The sequence below is a fragment of the Arachis hypogaea genome, chromosome 16, assembly GCF_003086295.3.
Source record: "Arachis hypogaea cultivar Tifrunner chromosome 16, arahy.Tifrunner.gnm2.J5K5, whole genome shotgun sequence".
NCBI classification, from domain to species: Eukaryota; Viridiplantae; Streptophyta; class Magnoliopsida; order Fabales; family Fabaceae; genus Arachis; species Arachis hypogaea.
In genome coordinates, this window is record NC_092051.1 from 125,512,898 (window position 1) to 125,534,655 (window position 21,758).

General features: G+C 38.0%; 1 pseudogene; it reads left to right on the forward strand.

Annotated features, from left to right (window-relative positions):
• Window positions 1-306: 306 nt before the first annotated feature.
• On the forward strand, window positions 307-15,972 carry LOC112757497 (protein CLP1 homolog; annotated as a pseudogene).
• Window positions 15,973-21,758: the final 5,786 nt, after the last annotated feature.

The following is a 21,758-nucleotide window of genomic DNA, read 5'->3' on the forward strand; positions in this document are numbered from 1 at the left end:
TGTCCACTGTTTGCTTTCATGGAGGATCTAATTGGTACTTTTTTTTTCTTCAAGGTCTAATTAGTCCAAAGTTAAAATTCTTGAAGATCTAGTTGTTACTTTACTCAAAGAAGAATAATTAAAAAAAATACACAAAAAAAATGAATAATAATAATATCTTCTTCTATTTTTCCAAAAATGGTCTTCTCTTTAGTCTTTGCCAACGCTCGTAATGTTAACAGTTTCCAAAAAATGTGTTAGGGACTTGGAGAAGAGTGAGTGAATAATTGATGAAGCAAAAACCCTTGATTTTCTTTTTGTTACTGGATATTTGAGTTGTATCGTTTGATATAAATAGTGAAATAGAATTCTCTTTCTGAACTGGGAATTGTGATAGCGTATCGATGGCAATAGCGCACGGTGGCGGGCAATCGAGCTCAGGGGTGAAGCAGCAGGTGAAATTGGAGAAAGAAAGCGAGTTCCGGATTGAGGTTGGAAACCATGCTCCTCTTTGCCTTCGTCTTCTCAATGGAAATGCCGAGATTTTTTATGATTAGACTTTTGTGTGGTTTAGAATTTCACAAAAAATTCTCGTTGTAATATAGTTTCTAAACCAACAATAGTCCTTTCATACAAAAGATTATTTGTCACTAGTACAAACCCCTAAATTTATAAACCGAAGTATTGAATCTCAGGTCGTTCTCCCTAGGAATTGCAATAGAGTGTCTTGTTATTGGTTATGAGGTATGTTTTAGGATTTTTGGGATAAGAGACAAGAAATGTAAATGACAATGAAAATAAACTAACAACTAAAAAGGTCTTGGCAAAGGTTGGTGGTCAAGGATCTCTATCCTTATCACTAACCACAATATAAGAATTGGCAAGGACCAACCCCACTAAGTTAACCCCTAACTAATAGTAGAAGAAAGTCAAGTGAGCTATGTCAATCCAAGACCATAAGTCCTAGTTCTCCACCAAATCAATTAGTGAGATCTAACGTTAATGGCTCCCAATCGTCAATCACTTGGACATTAGTAACTCAAGAGTTCCTAAGTTACCTTCCCAAGCCAAGAGCACTAAAATTCTACTCTAAAATCCAACTAAGCATTTTATCAAACACTTAGAAGGCATAAAAGAAAAGCATAGTAAAATTACAAGGAATGTAAATCTACACTACTCAATTGCAAGGAATTAAATAACAACAAATCAAATCAACAATAAAAGAACATGAATCATAAATTGCATTGAAAGAGAGATAGAAGAACAAAAGTGCATCAACATAAAAGTAGAGAATTGCATGAATTAAATGCTAAACTAGAGAGAGGAAAGGTAGAAGAAGAAGAATTGCAAAAGGAAAAGTAAATCAAAGCATAAAATTAACCTAGATCTAAGAATTCCTAATCTAGATCTAACCTACTCCTAATTCTAGAGAGAAGAGAGAGCTTCTCTCTCTAGAAACTAACTAAAGCATGTGAAAACTAAAATAAAACTAAACTAATGGCTTCATGTCTCATCCCTCTTCAATCCTTGGGTCAAATAGCATCAGAAATGAGTTGGATTGGGCCCACAAGGCTTTAGAATTCGCTGGCCACGTATTGCTTTAAGTGGATCATATGGCAGCAACGACATGTGCACGTACAGTGCGTGTATGCGTCACCATACGTGTAGCAACTATGGCAAATATTATATCATTTTGAAGCCCCGGATGTTAGCTTTCTAACGCAACTAGAACCGCATCATTTGGACCTCTGTAGCTCAAGTTATGGTCAATTAAGTGCGAAGAGGTCGGCTTGACAGCTTTTGCGATTTCTTCATTTCTTCATGAGTTCTCCATTTCTACATGCTTTTCCTTCATTCCCTTGATCCAATATTTGCCTCCTAAATCTGAAATCACTTAACAAACATATCAAGGCATCTAATGGAATCAAAGGTAAATCAAGATTAAACAATTAAGGACCTAAAAAGCATGTTTTTACTCTTAAGCACAATTAAAGGAGAAGTTATAAAACCATGCTATTTCATTGGATAAATGTGGGTAAAAGGTTATAAAATCTCCTAAATTAAGCACAAGATAAATCCTACAAATGGGGTTTATCAACCTCCCCACACTTAAACCAAGCATGTCCTCATGTTTATACCAAGAGAAAGTAAAGGGTATCAACATTTATTCAATGAAATCTCATCTAAATGCAACCTAAACTATATGCAACTATCTACATGAATGCAATTGCTTGGTCAAAATAAATCAATTCCCAAGGATACATATATGCACAAGGGCCAAAGGTATTAACAACGGTGCCAAACCACAATTGAATTGAGCTATTAAATATTTTTACAAACTTGCATGAAGAATGATGTTCATAGGTGAAAACATGTAATTGAGCATCAAACCCTCACCGGATGTGTTTGCACTCTATTCGCTCAAGTGTTTAGGGTTGATTCACTCAATTCTCCCCTAATCATGCTTTCCAAGATTTATTTTTCTTCTAACAATCAAAATTTATTCAATGCATGCATACAAGTATCATGAGGTCTTTTCATAGGTTGTAATGGGGCTAGGGTTAAGGTAAGGATGCATATTTGGTCAAGTGAGCTTGAAATTTGAATCTTTGATAAGCTTAAACTTCCCACCTAACCTATGACGTCCTATACAATTAAGTTCTAACCTAACTACCCATTTTTCTCACTTTTTCACATACTCATGCATTTTCTTTTCACTTCACAACACTTATGCATTGATCTTTATTAAGCTTCGCTTTGCTTTGGGGCATTTCATCCCCTTTTTATTTCTTTATTTTTTTTTCTTCTTTTTCTTTTTTTTTTCTTTTTTTTTCCATATTTTTTTTCTTTTTCTTTTATCTTTCTCATTTTTCTTTCTTTTGCTTTACAATATATAAAAAAACATTAATGCATAAGGTTTTACATTCGATTAATACATGAGCATGCACCCAATTCCTAATATTTTCAACAAAAATACAAGACTACCTTTTTATTCACCCAATGTCCCAAGGTTCCCACACTTGAATGATACACACACTCTAGCCTAAGCTAATCAAAGATCTAAATAAAGGACATTTATTGTTTTTTGCTTTAAGGCTTGTAATGTGCTAAATTAAGAACAAAGTGGGTTAATCGTAGGCTCAAAGTTGCTAACAATGGATGATAAAGGGTAAGGCTTTTTTGGGTAAGTGAGCTAAATGAAATGATGGCCTCAATTATATAAGTGCATGAATACACAAAATAATGGATATAAAGAATCAAACAAATCAAATATTACAATCATAGAAAGAGAATAATGCACACAAGAAGAAAAATAAGTGGTTATAAGATGTAACCACACCATTAGGCTCAAATCTCACAAGCTTGTGTTCTTAGCTCAAAAATCATGTTCCACAATATATATATAATTCAAGCAAGTTCTATGCAAAAGTTTTCACTCAAATCAATTGGTGCCCTATAGATAGAATTCTTGAAAAAAAAATCTCATTATTTTGACTAAGCTTATTGTGTATATATATGCAAAATTAAGAAAATGCAACAAAAATCCTAAAAACCTAAAATGAAATGCAAAAGTATTGGAATTAGAAACTTGTCACCCAAAATCGCCGACTGGTCGGACGACCTCCCCACACTTAAAAGTTTGCACCGTTTTCGGTGCATGCAAAGATGAGCAAGGGGGTATGGCGACTCTCTGGATTGCTACCTTCAGCTGGTAGATCAACCGTTTACTGCGTGTTCTTTCTTCCGCTTCCATTTTTGCTTGCGGTGCATCATTCATGAAAAACAAAAATATAACACCATAAGATGAGAGAACACAAAAACAAGGAAGCATACATTGTTGGAATGAGGTACTAATCACTAGAATTGAGTGAGTGAATTAGTGTGACATTAGGAAAATAGGGATGTGAGTTCTAAATTAGGCGCCTTTTAGAACACACATTAGCATAAAAGTTATGTCACAAAAGAAGCATGTACATCATTCATCCTAGTGTGCTTGAGATGCTTTAAGTAAACTTGTAAGGTAAAACAAGCATTAAAGAAGCATGAGAGCATTCAAGCTAAAAGCATATGGATGCATATGATCATGAAGTACAATGCATTAAGGTAAATGCACAACATCATCCATCAAAAAGTTGCCTAATCAAAGAGTAAGGTTCAAATCACATGGTGGCCAAGTCATGCAATTCAAAAGGATTTAAAAGCTTGAAGGCAATGTCATGTACTTGGTATTCACAAAAGTGAAGCATGAAAAACTCAAAACCAAGTAGCAAAATATAACCTCAAAAATAGAATCCAACAAAGTTTATAAACATAATGATGTTGAGATAACATCCCGCTTAGTACTCAGCAACAATTAATGGTAAACAAGAATAACAATCCAACACTTACAATGAAAAAGAGGAAATAAAATGAAAACTAACTAAAATTAACTAATCAACTAACTAACTAACTAATTAGTTAACTAAAATAAATGGTTATCAATGGTGTTTGGGAGTGTTGGATGAGGGGTAGAAGAAGGGAAGAAGAAAGGAGAAGGAAAGAAATGGAAAGAGGAGAAGAAAAGAGATGTGTTGAAGGAAGGACATCCGCGCATATGCGCGCATGGCGCGCGCGCGCGGATGGTGGTGCAATGGACGCGACGCGTACACGTACATGGCGCGTCCGCGTCGATGGCTTATTTCGAGAGTGGCGCGTACGCGCGAGTTGGTTTATGCGAAAGGCACAATGCGCGCGCAATATTCGCACAACTCTCGGGTTTTTGTCTTGGGGGTGGAATTTCTCAATCCACACGTACGCGTACATGGCGCGTCCGCGTGGGTAGGCGAAAATGCTTGATGCACGCGTACGCGCGGATGGTGCTATGTTTTTTTTTTTCAAAATTTTTCTATGTTTTTGCACCAATCCAAGCATTCCAAACCTCCAAACAGCCACCAAAATACCATAAAACCTTATTTAACATACTAAACTATCAATTATGCTTAACAAATCAACCAAAAACATGAATTTAAACTAATTACCAATATGTACAAAAAGAGAAAATGAAAAGAAGTTACCATGGTGGGGTGTCTCCCACCTAGCACTTTTGTTTATTGTCCTTAAGTTGGACTTATGGGGAGCTCCTCTCAAGGTGGCTTGTGCTTGAAACCATCCTTGAATATCCACCAATACTTGCATTTCCAATGAGCTCTACTCTTCAAGTTCAATTCTCCCAAGCTTTGATGGAGTTCTTCATAGACTATGGGCTCCCAAAGTTGATCCTCATGTATGCCGGGATCCCATATCTTGTTTCTACACCCATCTTTGAGTTGATTATCATTATTCCATTTGGGTGGCATAATCTTGGAATTCTCATGTAAGTGACCAAACAACATCCTAGACCCAAGTAATCTAGTTCTATACCAACCGTTGCAATTAAGCTTTGAACATGTAGCCATCATGAACCTAGAATGATATTTCCAACGATTAGCCATCTCCCTTTTGCTCTTAAAGCCACAAATATATCTAAGTTGACCATCCATCTCAAGTAAACCATATTCAAGGGGAATAATAAAACTTAAGTATAAGGAATTTACCCACTTGAATGAAAGAGTGGATGGTGATGGCTTGGGGAGAGGTATCTCCAATGTGCTAGCAAGCTTTACTCCCTTATGTTCTTCCTTGTCAACCTCTACTTCTTCACAAACTTCTTCACTTTCAATCCTTTGTTCATCATTTTCATCCAACTCTTCTCCATCACTCAAATCATAAATGGGAGGTTGAGAGAAATCTACCTCTACATCACTTTCTATCTCATTGGGAGAAGGTTCTTCAAATTCAAAGGATTCACCACCAAGAAGGTTGGATGCATGATCTTCATCACCAAGGGAACTCAATTCTTGCTTCATTCCCTCCAAGTCTTCATTCAAAAGTTGTTTTGGAGGTTGTGCACTCTCCTCCTCAACATCAAATTCAACCTTCTTGGAGAGGTTTTCTTCAACTCTAGGTTTCCAAGGAGGTTCCGCATCTCCTAAGTCTTCAACAACTTCTTCCTCTTCTTCAATGATCATAGGCTCCTCCAATTGCTCTAATACAAAATAACATCCCTCATTCTCCACCGGAGTTTCCAATCTCTCCTTCATGCTATGCTTTTCAATTGATTCTCCACATGTGACCATGGAAGTGCTTTGAGTGCTCAAATATTGGGAGACTAAAATGCTTACTACCTTGGTCAAGGTAGCCACAAATTCTAGTGTCTCCCTTTGTATTTCTCCTTGCCTTTGAAGTATAAGGCTAAGGGTTTCATCCTTTGAGGATTGGGGTGGATAAGAGGGTTCATTGTCTTGGAGAAAGGGTTCATAATAGGAAGGTGGTTCTTCTTGGTAAGGATGTGGTAGTGTGTTGTGGTAAGGGTATGGTGGTATATATTGAGGTGGTTCTTGGGAGTAGTGATCTTGGAGTGGTGGTTCCATGTATGTCTCATATGGTTCAAAAGGTGGTTGGTATGGTAGATATAGATCAAGGTCATATGGAGGTGTTTGGTGAAAGGAGGCTTATGAGTATGGTTGAGGTTCATGTTAAGGATATGACTCATAGGCATATGGTGGTGGTTCTTGAAAGTCACAAGGAGATTCACCATAGCTATTGGATTGATATGCATCATAGAATGACTCTTCTTCATAGTGCATTGGTGGAGGTTGTTGCCAAGAGGATTGATCATATGCATATGGCTCCTCCCACCTTTGATTGTCCCATCTTTGATACACATCCTCATTGAAGCTCTCATTCCCTACAACATAGTGAGAATCAAACTCATAGCCAAAGTGAGAATTCATAATGAAAAGAGAAAATAAGAAACAAAATCTAATAAGAAAGAATGAAACAAAGTCCTAAACTTAGCAAAAACTAACAAGCAATCCAAAAATCAAGCTATTCACAATATTCACATATATACAATAACCAATAACATAACACCATTGCAATTCCCTGGCAACGGCGCCATTTTGATGATTAGACTTTTGTGTGGTTTAGAATTTCACAATAAATTCTCGTTGTAATATAGTTTCTAAACCAACAATAGTCCTTTCATACAAAAGATTGTTTGTCACTAGTACAAATCCCTAAATTTATAAACCGAAGTATTGAACCTCGGGTCGTTCTCCCTAGGAATTGATAGAGTGTCTTGTTATTGGTTATGAGGTATGTTTTGGGGTTTTTGGGATAAGAGACAAGAAATGAAATGACAATAAAAATAAACTAACAACTAAAAAGGTCTTGGCAAAGGTTGGTGGTCAAGGATCTCTATCCTTATCACTAACCACAACATGAGAATTGGCAAGGACCAACCCCACTAAGTTAACCCCTGAGGAAAGTCAAGTGAGCTATGTCAATCCAAGACCATAAGTCCTAGTTCTCCACCAAATCAATTAGTGAGATCTAGCGTTAATGGCTTCCAATCATCAATCACTTGGACATTAGTAACTCAAGAGTTCCTAAGTTACCTTCCCAAGCCAAGAGCACTAAAATTCTACTCTAAAATCCAACTAAGAATTTTATCAAACAGTTAGAAGGCATAAAAGGAAAGCATAGTAAAATTACAAGGAATGTAAATCTACATTACTCAATTGCAAGAAATTAAACAACAACAAATCAAATCAACAATAAAAGAACATGAATCATAAATTGCATTAAAAGAGAGATAGAAGAACAAAAGTGCATCAACATAAAAATAGAGAATTACATGAATTAAATGCTAAACTAGAGAGAGAAAAGGTAGAAGAAGAAGAATTGCAAAAGGAAAAGTAAATCAAAGTATGAAATTAACCTAGATCTAAGAATTCCTAATCTAGATCTAACCTACTCCTAATTCTAGAGAGAAGAGAGAGCTTCTCTCTCTAGAAACTAACTAAAGCATGTGAAAACTAAAATAAAACTAAATTAATGGCTTCATGTCTCATCCCTCTTCAATCCTTGGGTCAAATAGCATCAGAAATGAGTTGGATTGGGCCCACAAGGCTTTAGAATTCGCTGGCCACGTATTGCTTTAAGTGGATCATATGGCAGCAACAACGTGTGCGCGTACAGTGCATGTATGTGTCACCATACGTGTAGCAACTATGGCAAATCTTATATCGTTTCGAAGCCCCGAATGTTAGCTTTCCAAGACAAGTAAAACCGCATCATTTGGACCTCTGTAACTCAAGTTATGGTCAATTAAGTACGAAGAGGTCGGCCTGACAGCTTTTGCGATTCCTTCATTTCTTCATGAGTTCTCCATTTCTACATGCTTTTCCGTCATTCCCTTGATCCAATATTTGCCTCCTAAATCTGAAATCACTTAACAAACATATCAAGGCATCTAATGGAATCAAAGATAAATCAAGATTAAACAATTAAGGACCTAAAAAGCATGTTTTCACTCTTAAGTACAATTAAAGGAGAAGTTATAAAACCATGCTATTTCATTGGATAAATGTGGGTAAAAGGTTATAAAATCCCCTAAATTAAGCACAAGATAAATCCTACAAATGGGGTTTATCAATTTTTGGCACTGAGCTTGCACCCGAAATTTGGCTCAACTTCCCTCCCCGATTCAAATTCGCTGTATGCAAATTCATATTCTACTATTCTTCCATATTCATCATTGTTATTGTTATTGTTATTGCTCTTACTTACCTTTGATTTTTCATTTAGGTTTTTACTTGGTATGGTGCTTGATGAGCGGATATTTTATATGCTTTTTGGGGTTAATTTCATTTAGTTTTTAGTATGTTTTAGTTAGTATTTAATTTATTTTCATTAGTTTTTAGAAAAAATTCATATTTCTGGACTTTACTATGAGTTGTGTGTTTTTCTATAATTTCAGGTATTTTTCTGGCTGAAATTGAGGGAGCTGAGCAAAAATCTGATTCAGGCTGAAAAAGGACTGCTGATGCTGTTGGATTCTGACCTCCCTGCACTCAAAGTGGATTTTCTGGAGCTACAGAACTCGAAATGGCGTGCTTCTAATTGCGTTGGAAAGTAGACATCCAGGGCTTTCCAGAAATATATAATAGTCCATACTTTGCTCAAGGATAGATGACATAAACTGGCGTTCAACGCCAGTTCTCTGCCCAATTCTGGCGTCCAGCGCCAGAAAAGGATTAAAAGTTGGAGTTCAACGCCAGAAATGGATCCAAACCTGGCGTTGAACGCCCAAAATGGCCCTATACACATGAATTGCTTAAGTCTCAGCCCCAGCACACACCAAGTGGGCCCCAGAAGTGGATCTCTATACCATATGTTATAGTTTACTCAATTTCTGTAAACCTAGGCTACTAGTTTAGTATTTAAACAACTTTTAGAGACTTATTTTGTATCTCATGACATTTTAGATCTAAATTTTGTACTCTTTGACGGCATGAGTCTCTAAACTCCATTGTTGGGGGTGAGGAGCTCTGTTGTGTCTTAATGAATTAATGCAAGTATTTCTGTTTTCTATTCAAACATGCGTGTTCCTATCTAAGATATCCATTCGCGCTTAACTATGGAGAAGGTGATGATCAGTGACACTCATCACCTTCCTCAATCCATGAACGTGTGTCTGACAATCACCTCCGTTCTACATCAGATTGAATGAATATCTCTTAGATTCCTTAATCAGAATCTCCGTGGTACAAGCTAGATTGATGGCGGCATTCATGAGAATCCGGAAAGTCTAAACCTTGTCTGTGGTATTCTGAGTAGGATTCAGGGATTGAATGACTGTGACGAGCTTCAAACTCGCGAGTGCTGAGCGTAGTGACAGACGCAAAAGGAGGGTGAATCCTATTCCAGCATGATCGGGAACCTCAGATGATTAGCCGTGCTGTGACAGAGCATTTGGACCATTTTCATAAGAGGAGGGGATGTAACCATTGACAACGGTGATGCCCCAACATACAGCTTGCCATAGAAGGGCGTGCGTGCGTGAATCAGAGAACAGAGGAAAGCAGAGATTCAGAAGACAAAGCATCTCCAAAACTCCAACATATTCTCCATTACTGCATAACAATTAAGTAACTTTTAACCCATGCTCTCTTGTTTATTCACAATTCAACTGATAAATATAATTGACTTCCTTACTAAGAATTGCAAGATAACCATAGATTGCTTCAAACAAACAATCTCCGTGGGATTCGACCCTTACTCACGTAAGGTATTACTTGGACGACCCAGTGCACTTGCTGGTTAGTGGTACGAGTTGTGAAAAGTGTGATTCACAATTCGTGCACCAAGTTTTTGGTGCCGTTGCCGGGGATTGTTCGTGTTTGGACAACTAACGGTTTATTTTGTTGCTTAGATTAGGAAAAATTTCTCTTTTTGTTTAGAGTCTCGTATTATTGTCATGCTAAAACTTTAGAATCCTTATTTTCTTATTAAAATCTTTTTCAAAAATAAATTTTCTATTAAATCTTGTGCCAAACTTTAAGTTTGGTGTTTTCTTGTTGATTTCTCTGTGTTTTTCGAAAATTTTAGTTTGGTTTTCTAAAAATTTTAAGTTTGGTGTTCTTCCTTCGTGTTCTTGTGTTCTTGTGAATCTTCAAAGTGTTCTTGAGTTTTCCTTGTGTCTTGATCTTAAAATCTTTAAGTTTGGTGTTCTTTAGTGTTTTTCCCTTAAAAATTTTCGAAAACAAGGAGCATCAGATTTAAAAATTTTAAATCTTGTGCTATCTTATTGTTTTTCTCTCTCCTCTTTAAATTCAAAAATATCTTTTCTCTCTGTTTTAAAAGCAAATTTTCGAAATCTATTTCTAAAATTCAGATTTTTATTTCAAAATTTAAAACCTTTTTCAAAAAAATCATCATATCCTTTTCAAAACTTCCTAACCACTTTCTCTCTCCTCAGTTTTTCGAAATTCTTCACTCATTTTTTTATTTATTTTATTTTAATTTATTTCATTTTTGAAATAAATAAATAAATAAATAAATAAAAATATTTTCTCTATTTTACATCATCTCCCTTTCTCCATCATGGACATAAGCGGAAATAAACAGTCCAGGAGGACTCTGGGGTCATATTCTAACCCCTCTACTGCTTCATATGGGAGTAGCATCTGCATACCCTCCATTGGAGTCAGTAGCTTTGAGTTGAATCTTCAGCTCATTATCATGGTGCAGCAAAGTTGCCAATATTCCGGTCTTCCACAGGAAGAACCTACAGAGTTTCTGGCACAGTTTCTACAGATTGCTGATACAGTACATGATAAAGAAATAGATTAGAATGTCTACAGACTATTACTGTTTCCATTTGCTGTAAAAGATCAAGCTAAGAGGTGGTTGAATAACCAACCTAAGGCCAGCATAAGGACATGGAAACAGCTGACAGAAAAATTTCTGAATCAATACTTTCCCCCAAAACGGATGACACAGCTAAGGCTGGACATCCAAGGCTTTAAACAAGGAGATAATGAATCTCTTTATGATGCCTGGGAGAGATACAGAGAGATGCTAAGAAAATGCCCCTCTGAAATGTTTTCAGAGTGGGTTCAGTTAGACATCTTCTACTATGGGCTTGCAGAAGGAGCTCAGATGTCTCTAGATTACTCAGCTGGTGGATCTATCCACATGAGAAAGACAATTGAAGAGGCTCAAGAGCTCATTGATACAGTTGCCAGGAATCAGCATCTGTATCTAAGCAGTGACCCTTCCATGAAAGAAGAGGTTAAAACAGCAACTGCTGAACTCAGTCCTGTAAAACAAGCTGCTGAATTCAATCAGCAATTGGACTTTCTAACAAAGCAGTTAGCCGAATTCAAAGATAGACTACAAGAGACAAGGATGGCTAATATACATATGGACGAACAGTTTAAGCAAACAAAGCAGCAGCTGTCAAGGCAAATAACAGAAGAATGCCAAGCAGTTCAACTAAGAAGTGGGAAAATATTAAATACCCCACCTCAAGGTAGCAAAAAGCTAAGAAATGAGCAAACCACCCAAAATTCACCTGAGGACAGTAAGAGCCCAGGGAAAAGTAATTCTGGAATTAAAACGCCAGAAATTTGGTGGAAAGCTGGCGCTGAACGCCCAGACCATACTCAGGACTGGCGTTCAACGCCAGAAACAAGGCAGAACTGGCGTTCAACGCCAGAAATAGGTAAGAATCTGGCGTTGAACACCCAAAATGGGCAAGACCTGGCGCTGAACGCCCAAAATGGGCACAGTTCTGGCGTTCAGACGCCAGGAACAGACAATGAGTTGGCATCTCACGTCATTCCAGCTTCTAACTCTGGCACTCAATTGCCAGTGAGGGATCAGACACACACACACGTGCTGATGACAACCCCTCTAAAAAGGCTTCTTCAACCACTTCTGTAGACAATAAACCTACAGCAACTAAGGTTGAAGAATATAAAGCCAAGATACCTTATCCTCAAAAACTCTAGAAAGAGGAGCAGGATAAGCAATTTGCTCGCTTTGCAGATTACCTCAGGACTCTTGAAATAAAGATTCCATTTGCAGAAGCACTTGAGCAAATACCTTCTTATGCCAAGTTCATGAAAGAGATCTTGAGTCATAAAAAGGATTGGAGAGAAACAGAAAGAGTTCTCCTCACTGAAGAATGCAGTGCAGTAATTCTGAAAAGCTTTCCTGAGAAGCTCAAGGACCCTGGGAGTTTTCTGATACCATGCATATTAGAAGGTCAATGCACCAAGACAGCTTTATGTGATCTTGGGGCAAGCATCAACCTAATACCTGCATCCACTATCAGAAAGCTTGGCTTAACTGAAGAAGTTAAACCAACCAGGATATGTCTCCAACTTGCTGATGGCTCCACTAAATACCCATCAGGCGTGATTGAAGACATGATTGTCAGAGTTGGGCCATTCGCCTTTCCCACTGACTTTGTTGTGTTGGAAATGGAGGAGCACAAGAGTGCTACTCTCATTCTAGGAAGACCCTTCCTAGCAATTGGACGATCCCTCATTGACGTCCAACAGGGGGAAATAACCCTGAGAGTCAATGATGATGAGTTTAAGTTGAACGCTGTCAAAGCCATGCAGCATCCTGACACATCAAAAGACTGCATGAAAGTTAATCTTATTGATTCTTTAGTAGAAGAGATCAACATGGCTGAGAGTCTCGAATCAGAGTTGGAAAACATCTTTAAAGATGTTAAGCCTGACTTGGAGAATTCAGAGGACATGAAAGAGCCTCTGAGAATTTTTCTGGAAAAAGAAAAACCTCCTAAACCCGAGCTCAAGCCATTACCACCATCCTTGAAATATGCATTTCTGGGAGAAGGTGACACATTTCCAGTGATCATAAGCTCTGCCTTAAATTCACAGGAAGAGGAAGCACTTGTTCAAGTGCTAAGGACACACAAGACAGCTCTTGGGTGGTCCATAGGTGACCTTAAGGATAGACGACGTAAACTGGCGTTCAACGCCAGTTCTCTACCCAATTCTGGCGTCCAGCGCCAGAAAAGGATTAAAAGTTGGAGTTCAACGCCAGAAATGGATCCAAACCTGGCGTTGAACGCCCAAAATGGCCCTATGCACGTGAATTGCTTAAGTCTCAGCCCCAGCACACACCAAGTGGGACCCAGAAGTGGATCTCTATACCATCTGTTATAGTTTACTTAATTTCTGTAAACCTAGGCTACTAGTTTAGTATTTAAACAACTTTTAGAGACTTATTTTGTATCTCATGACATTTTAGATCTAAATTTTGTACTCTTTGACGGCATGAGTCTCTAAACTCCATTGTTGGGGGTGAGGAGCTCTGTTGTGTCTCAATGAATTAATGCAAGTATTTCTGTTTTCTATTCAAACATGCGTGTTCCTATCTAAGATATCCATTCGCGCCTAACTATGGAGAAGGTGATGATTAGTGACACTCATCACCTTCCTCAATCCATGAACGTGTGTCTGACAATCACCTCCGTTCTACATCAGATTGAATGAATATCTCTTAGATTCCTTAATCAGAATCTCCGTGGTACAAGCTAGATTGATGGCGGCATTCATGAGAATCCGGAAAGTCTAAACCTTGTCTGTGGTATTCCGAGTAGGATTCAGGAATTGAATGACTGTGACGAGCTTCAAACTCGCGAGTGCTGGGCATAGTGACAGACGCAAAAGGAGGGTGAATCCTATTCCAGCATGATCGGGAACCTCAGATGATTAGCCGTGCTGTGATAGAGCATTTAGACCATTTTCATAAGAGGAGGGGATTTAACCATTGACAACGGTGATGCCCCAAAATGCAGCTTGCCATAGAAGGGCGTGCGTGCGTGAATCAGAGAACAGAGGAAAGCAGAGATTCAGAAGACAAAGCATCTCCAAAACTCCAACATATTCTCCATTACTGCATAACAAGTAACTTTTAACCCATGCTCTCTTGTTTATTCACAATTCAACTGATAAATATAATTGACTTCCTGACTAAGAATTGCAAGATAACCATAGATTGCTTCAAACAAACAATCTCCGTGGGATTCGACCCTTACTCACGTAAGGTATTACTTGGACGACCCAGTGCACTTGCTGGTTAGTGGTACGAGTTGTGAAAAGTGTGATTCACAATTCGTGCACCAGTGCTACCACTGAAATGGAAGGTACTACTAAAACTGATTATACTGCTGATGAGGTAAAGTGATAAACCTGCTTTACTACTATAATCTTTGATTTGGTTGAATTGTTTAGGGAAAATGTCATTCTTTGAGTTTGATTGTATGATTGTAGACACCAATGGTTAGCTATGTTAATGTGCAAGCTATATTAGAAGCCAAAAGAACTTGTGATAAAGCTTCATCCTCTGGTGATTCTGAATCTTCTCAGGTGTGACTTTGTCATCCATTTTCATGCTAAAGGTTTTATTTTTATGTATAAATCATGCTGAACAATTTCTAAAGAGTCATCAAAAAGCTTTGTTTGTTTGTTAGTGTATGTGAGTGTGAATTGCATTAACTGGTTTGGTTGTCCAGGGGCCTAGAGTGATTGTTGTAGGACCTACTGACTCTGGAAAGAGTACCTTGTCGAGGATGCTTCTTAGCTGAGCGGCTAAGCAAGGTTCGAAGCCTACCTTCGTTGACTTGGATATTGGACAGGGATCTATAACGATTCCTGGATGCATTGCTGCTACACCAATTGAAATGCCCATTGACCCTGTTGAAGGAATTACTCTTGAGATGCCTCTTGTTTACTTTTTTGGCCATACAACTCCAAGGTAATTTCTGTTGTACTTTTATATCCTCTGTTTAATTGAATATTTAAGAGAATGGAAGTTGTTGATATACATGAAGGACGTGAGAATCCAATTGCAATTCACACTATTTGGTTTTGACAGTAATAATGTAGAATTGTATAAAGTGCTAGTCAAGGAACTAGGGCAGATGCTAGAGAGATAATTAGCTGGAAAAGCCGAATCTCGTGCTTCGGGCATGGTGATAAATACCATGGGGTGGATAGAGGGAGTAGGCTATGATGTAATTAACCTTCGAACTTGATGTTATTATTAAATTGGATGCCTTTCAAATATAGAATACACTTCTAGTTCTGATTAAAAAGATCTAAATTGTAATTGTCTCTCTTTCTCATTTGTTTTTGGGTTTTTCTTGCAGTTGCTATTGCATGCAATTCGTACACTTAAGGCCAATGTTGTCTTAGTTTTGGGTTAGGTAGAAACCTACCTTATCTTTATCCAATAGGCATTATAGTGCCTTCTGTATAAGCTGTGCGGTGATAGCCAGTTCTTTTGATGATTGTCCCCAAAATAATAATTGATTCTCAAATATTGTACCTGCTTATACACAGGAGATGGGTGTGGGTTCACACATTTATACTTCTTTCACTAATAGATTTCTTCTGGGGTGGATTGGTGTCTTATTCAGGCTTTTCATTTGATTTCATATAGGAAAAACTGTACAGCATGCTCAGAGATGTCCTGAATGGAGAGCCCAAAGTTGATGTTGTGAAACTTCAAACATCTGGTGGAGTTGTATCCAGGAATGTGAAAGTCCGCTAGAAGGCCAGAAGTTTTAGGATAAGAGTATGATACTTCTGCTTGCATTAAACATATGTTGCTATTTTCCTTTTATAATTTTTTCTGTTTGAGAGTATTTCAGTTTAAACTATTTGAATATTGTCTGTTCTTTGTTGGCACCTATTATGCTGAACTAATTAAAATTTAGTTATTAGTGTAAGGGGGTATTGTTATTCTTGTAGCCCAAATCCATCCTTTACAACAAATATAGCCAGACATCAATGAGAGGATCGAATTTATTGGCTGGTGCACGAAATTGTGGTTACACTTTCCACAACTCCGCACAACTAACCAGCAAGTGCACTGGGTCGTCCAAGTAATACCTTACGTGAGTAAGGATCGATCCCATGGAGATTGTCGGCTTGAAGCAAGCTATGGTTATTTTGTAAATCTTAGTCAGGAGATTAATGATAAGAGTGATTGTATTTATGAAAAATAAATAACATAAATTAAATAGTACTTGTGATTCAGTAATGAGGAACAGGTTGAGGTTCCGGAGATGCTCTGTCATCTGAATCTCTGCTTTCCTACTGTCTTCTTCTCCAAACACGCATGGCTTCCTTCAATGGCAAGCTTTATTATCCTCTCGGATGAAAAATACCAGGTACGATCTCTGTACGGCTAATCAACTGTCGGATTTCTCGTCTCGGATGAAAAATACCATGTACAGCTACCGCACGGCTAATCATCTGTCGGTTCCCACTAGCGTCGGAATAGGACACTTGTCCTTTTGCACACTGTCACTGCGCCCAACATTCGCAGGTTTGATGTTCGTCACAGTCATCCCTTCTCGGATCCTACTCTGAATACCACAAACAAGGTTTAGACTTTCCGGATCCCAGGAATGCTGCTAATTGGTTCTAGCTTATACCACGAAGGTTCTAACCTCCGGACTCGGTCCGTGGATTAGAAACCCAAGAGATACGCACTCATGCTGTCGCCCAATGACTACGTTGAGCTCAGATAGAATGGAGTGGTTGTCAGGCACGCGTTCATAGGGTTGAGGATAATGATGAGTGTCACGGATCATCATATTCTCCATATTGAAGTACGAGTGAGTATCTTAGAATAGAATCAAGCGTGATTGAATAGAAAATAGTAGTAATTGCATTAATCCATTGAAACACAGCAGAGCTCCTCACCCCCACCTATGGGGTTTAGAGACTCATGCCGTAGAAAATACAATATGAAGTGTAAATTGTCATGAGGTGTAAACTGAATCTCTAAAAGTAGTTTTTATACTAAACTAGTAACTTTGGTTTACAGAAAATGAGTAACTAGGTGCAGATAGTACAGAAATCCACTTTTGGGACCCACTTAGTGCGTGCTTGGGCTGAGCTTTCAAGCTTTCACGTGCATATGCCCAAAATTGGCGTTAATCGCCATCCTGGGTGCCAGAATGGGCGTTTAACGCCAAGAATTATGCCAGTTCTGGCGTTTTACGCCAGAAAGTTTTAGGCTGAATTTTAACGCCAGTTTGGGCCATCAAATCTCAGGCAAAGTATGGAGTATTATATATTGCTGGAAAGCCCAAGATGTCTACTTTTCAAGGCAATTGAGAGTGCGCCAATTGAGCTTCTGTAGCTCCAGAAAATCCACTTCGAGTGTAGGATGGTCAGAATCCAACAGCATCTACAGTCCTTTCTCAGCCTCTGAATTAGATTTTTGCTCAGGTCCCTCAATTTCAGCCAGAAAATACCTGAAATTACAGAAAAACACAAAAACTCATAGTAAAATCCAGAAATGTGATTTTTGAATAAAAACTAATAAAAATATAATAAAAAGTAAATAAAACATACTAAAAACTATGTAAAAATAATGCCAAAAAGGGTATAAATTATCCGCTCATCACAACACCAAACTTAAATTGTTGCTTGTTCCCAAGCAACTAAAAACAAAATAGGATAAAAAGAAGGGAATATACAATGAATTCCAAATATCAATGAAGCTCATTTCCAATTAGATGAGCGGGTCTTGTAGCCTTTTTGTTTCTGAATAGTTTTGGCATCTCACTTGATCCTTTGAAGTTCAGAATGATTGGCATCTATAGGAACTCAGAATTCAGAAAGTGTTATTGATTCTCCTAGTTTAGTATGTTGATTCTTGAACACAGCTACTTTATGATTCTTGGCCGTGACGCTAAGCATTTTGTCTTCCAGTATTACCACTGGATACATAAATGCCACAGACACATAACTGGGTGAACCTTTTCAGATTGTGACTCAGCTTTGCTAGAGTCCCCAGTTAGAGGTGCCCAGAGCTCTTAAGCACACTCTTTTTGCTTTGGACCACAACTTTAACCACTCAGTCTCAAGCTCTTCACTTGGACCTTCATGCCACAAGCATATGGTTAGGGACAGCTTGATTTAGCCGCTTAGGCCAGGATTTTATTCCTTTGGGCCCTCCTATCCATTAATGCTCAAAGCCTTGGATCCTCTTTACCCTTGCCTTTTAGTTTAAAGGGCTATTGGCTTTTTCTGCTTGCTTTCTCTTTTTCTTTTTTTTTCACCATTTTTTTTATTTTTTTCGCAAGCTTCGTGTTCTTCACTGCTTTTTCTTGCTTCAAGAATCAATTTTATGATTTTACAGATTATCAATAACATTTCTCCTTTTTCATTATTCTTTCAAGAGCCAACAATTTTAACATTCATAAACTTCACTATAAAAAATATGCACTATTCAAGCATTCATTCAGAAAACAAAAAGTATTGCCACCACATCAAAATAATTAGATTATTTTCAAAATAGAATTCGAAATTCATGTACTTCTTTTTCTTTTCCAGAAAACATTTTTCATTTAAGAAAGGTGAAGGATTCATGGAACATTCATAGCTTTAAGACATAAACACTAGACACTAATGATCATGTAATAAAGACAAAAACATAGACAAAACATGAAGCACAAAAATAAAAAAAATAGAAAAATAAGAACAAGAAAATTAAAGAACGGGTCCACCGTAGTGACGGCGGCTAGTTCTTCCTCTTGAAGATCCTATGGAGTGCTTAAGCTCCTCAATATCTCTTCCTTGCCTTTGTTGCTCCTGTTGAGGTCCATGAGTGGCTCTCTTGTTTTGCTCCATCCTCTTTCTAGTGATGGGCTTTTGAGATGAATTTCTCCATTTTCCATGACTCGGAGTTGGAAGCAACTGCCTTCCATTTCCTCTTCCTAGAGGTTTCTCTGGCCTTAGGTGCTATTAATGGTTATGGAAAAACAAAAAGCAAAGCTTTTTCCACACCAAACTTAGAAGGTTTGCTCGTCCTCGAGCAAAATAAGATAGAAGGGAGTAGAAGAAGAATAATGTAATTAATTTTGAAAATTTATTACTGTATGCAAGAGAATTAAAAAGAGTTGAAAAGAATTTGAAAAGATATGTAAGTTTTGAAAACATTTTGGAAGGAATTGAAAAGGATTGAAAAAGAATTAAAAAGAATTGGAAAGATTATTAATTTTTGAAAATAGAAATTGAAAGATGAATGTTTAAAATATGTTTGATGCAAAAAAAATTATGAATTAAAGCATGAAAAATTGAAAAAAATTGAATTGGAAACAAAATTACCTCCCTTGTGTCATCCTGGCGTTAAACGCCCAGAATGCTATCCATTCTTGCGTTTAACACCCACTTGACTGCCTTTTTGGGTGTTTAACGCCCAGCCAGATACCTTGGCTGGCGTTAAACGCCAAGAATCCTTCTTTACTGGGTATTTTTCTGAATGCCCAGAATGCTGCCTGCATGGGCGTTAAACACCCATTCTGCTATCCTTACTGGTGTTTAAACGCCAGTAAGCCTGTCCTCCAGGGTGTGCTGTTTTTGATACCGCTTTAATTCTACAGCTGTTTTTATGACTCCACATGATCATCAACCTAAAGTAAACATTAAATAACAATGGAAAATGAAATGAAAAAGTAATTAACATAGATAAATAAGATTGGGTTGCCTCCCAATAAGCGCTTCTTTAATGTCTTTAGCTAGATCTTTACTGAGCTTTTTAATTTAGTCTCAGTTTTGAGCACTCTTACTCAACATTGCCTTCAAGATAATGTTTGACTCTCTGTCCATTAACAATGAACTTTTTGTCAGAGTCAATATCCTGAAGCTCTACATAACCATATGGTGACACACTTGTAATCACATATGGTCCTGTCCACCGGGATTTCAGTTTCCCAGGGAACAATCTGAGCCTAGAGTTAAACAGCAGAACCTTCTGTCCTGGCTTAAAGACTCTAGATGACAGTTTTTTGTCATGCCACCTTTTTGCTTTCTCTTTATAAATTTTAGCATTTTCGAAAGTATGCCCACAAAGCATATGACAGTTTCCCATATTGAATGCTGTTCTGTATGCCCAAAAAGTATCATCCAGACTTCTTGCCCAATCCTTTCTACAAGTACTTACAGTTCGTTCCAAGATTCGTTTAAGTTCTCTATTTGAGACTTCAGTCTGCCCATTTGTCTGTGGATGATATGGAGTGGCCACTTTATGGTTAATTCCATATCGGACCAGAGCAGAGTCAAGCTGTTTATTGCAGAAATGAGTGCCTCCATCATTGATCAGTATCCTCGGGACACCGAATCTGCTGAAGATATGCTTTTGGAGGAACTTCATCACTGTCTTAGTATCATTAGTGGGTGTTGCAATCGCCTCTACCCATTTAGATACATAGTCTACTGCCACTAGAATATAAGTGTTTGAATATGATGGTGGGAAAGGTCCCATGAAGTCAATACCCCATACATCAAACAACTCAATCTCTAGGATCCCTTGCTGAGGCATGGCATAACGGTGAGGAAGGTTACCAGCTCTCTGGAAACTGTCACAGTTACGTACAAACTCTCGGGAGTCTCTATAGAGAGTAGGCTAGTAGAAACCACATTGGAGAACCTTTGTGGCTGTTCGCTCACCTCCAAAGTGTCCTCCATATTGTGATCCATGGCAATGCCATAGGATCTTCTGTGCCTCTTCTCTAGGCACACATCTGCGGATTACTCCATCTGCACACCTCTTAAAGAGATATAGTTCATCCCACAAGTAGTACTTTGCATCAGAAATCAACTTTTTCATTTGTTGTTTACTGTACTCTTTGGGTATGAATCTCAAAGATTTATAGTTTGCAATGTCTGCAAACCATGGTAATTTTTGAATGGCAAAGAGTTGCTCATCCGGAAAGGTTTCAGAGATCTCAGTAGGAGGGAGGGACGCCCCTGCTACTGGTTCTATCCGGGACAGGTGATCTGCTACTTGGTTCTCTGTCCCTTTTCTGTCTCTTATTTCTATATCAAACTCTTGCAGAAGCAACACCCATCTTATGAGTCTGGGTTTTGAATCCTGCTTTGTGAGGAGATATTTCAGAGCAGCATGGTCAGTGTACACAATCACTTTTGATCCCACTAAATAAGATCTGAACTTGTCAATGGCATAAACCACTGCAAGCAACTCCTTTTCTGTGGTTATGTAATTCTTCTGTGTGTCATTCAAAACACGGATAGCATAGTAAATGATGTGCAGAAGCTTGTTATGCCTCTGTCCCAATACTGCACCAATGGCGTGGTCACTGGCATCACACATTAGTTCGAATGGTAATGTCCAGTCTAGTGCAGAAATGACTGGTGCTGTGACCAGCTTGGCTTTTAGATTCTTGATAAACCCCATATTTAGGGTTTATCTTGTGTTGAATTTAGAGGGTTTTGTCAACCTTTCTCCCATTTATCCAATGAAATAGCATGGTTTTGTAAATTCTCCTTTAATTGTACTTAAGAGTGAAAACATGCTTTTTAGGTCCTTAATTGTTTAATCTTGATTTA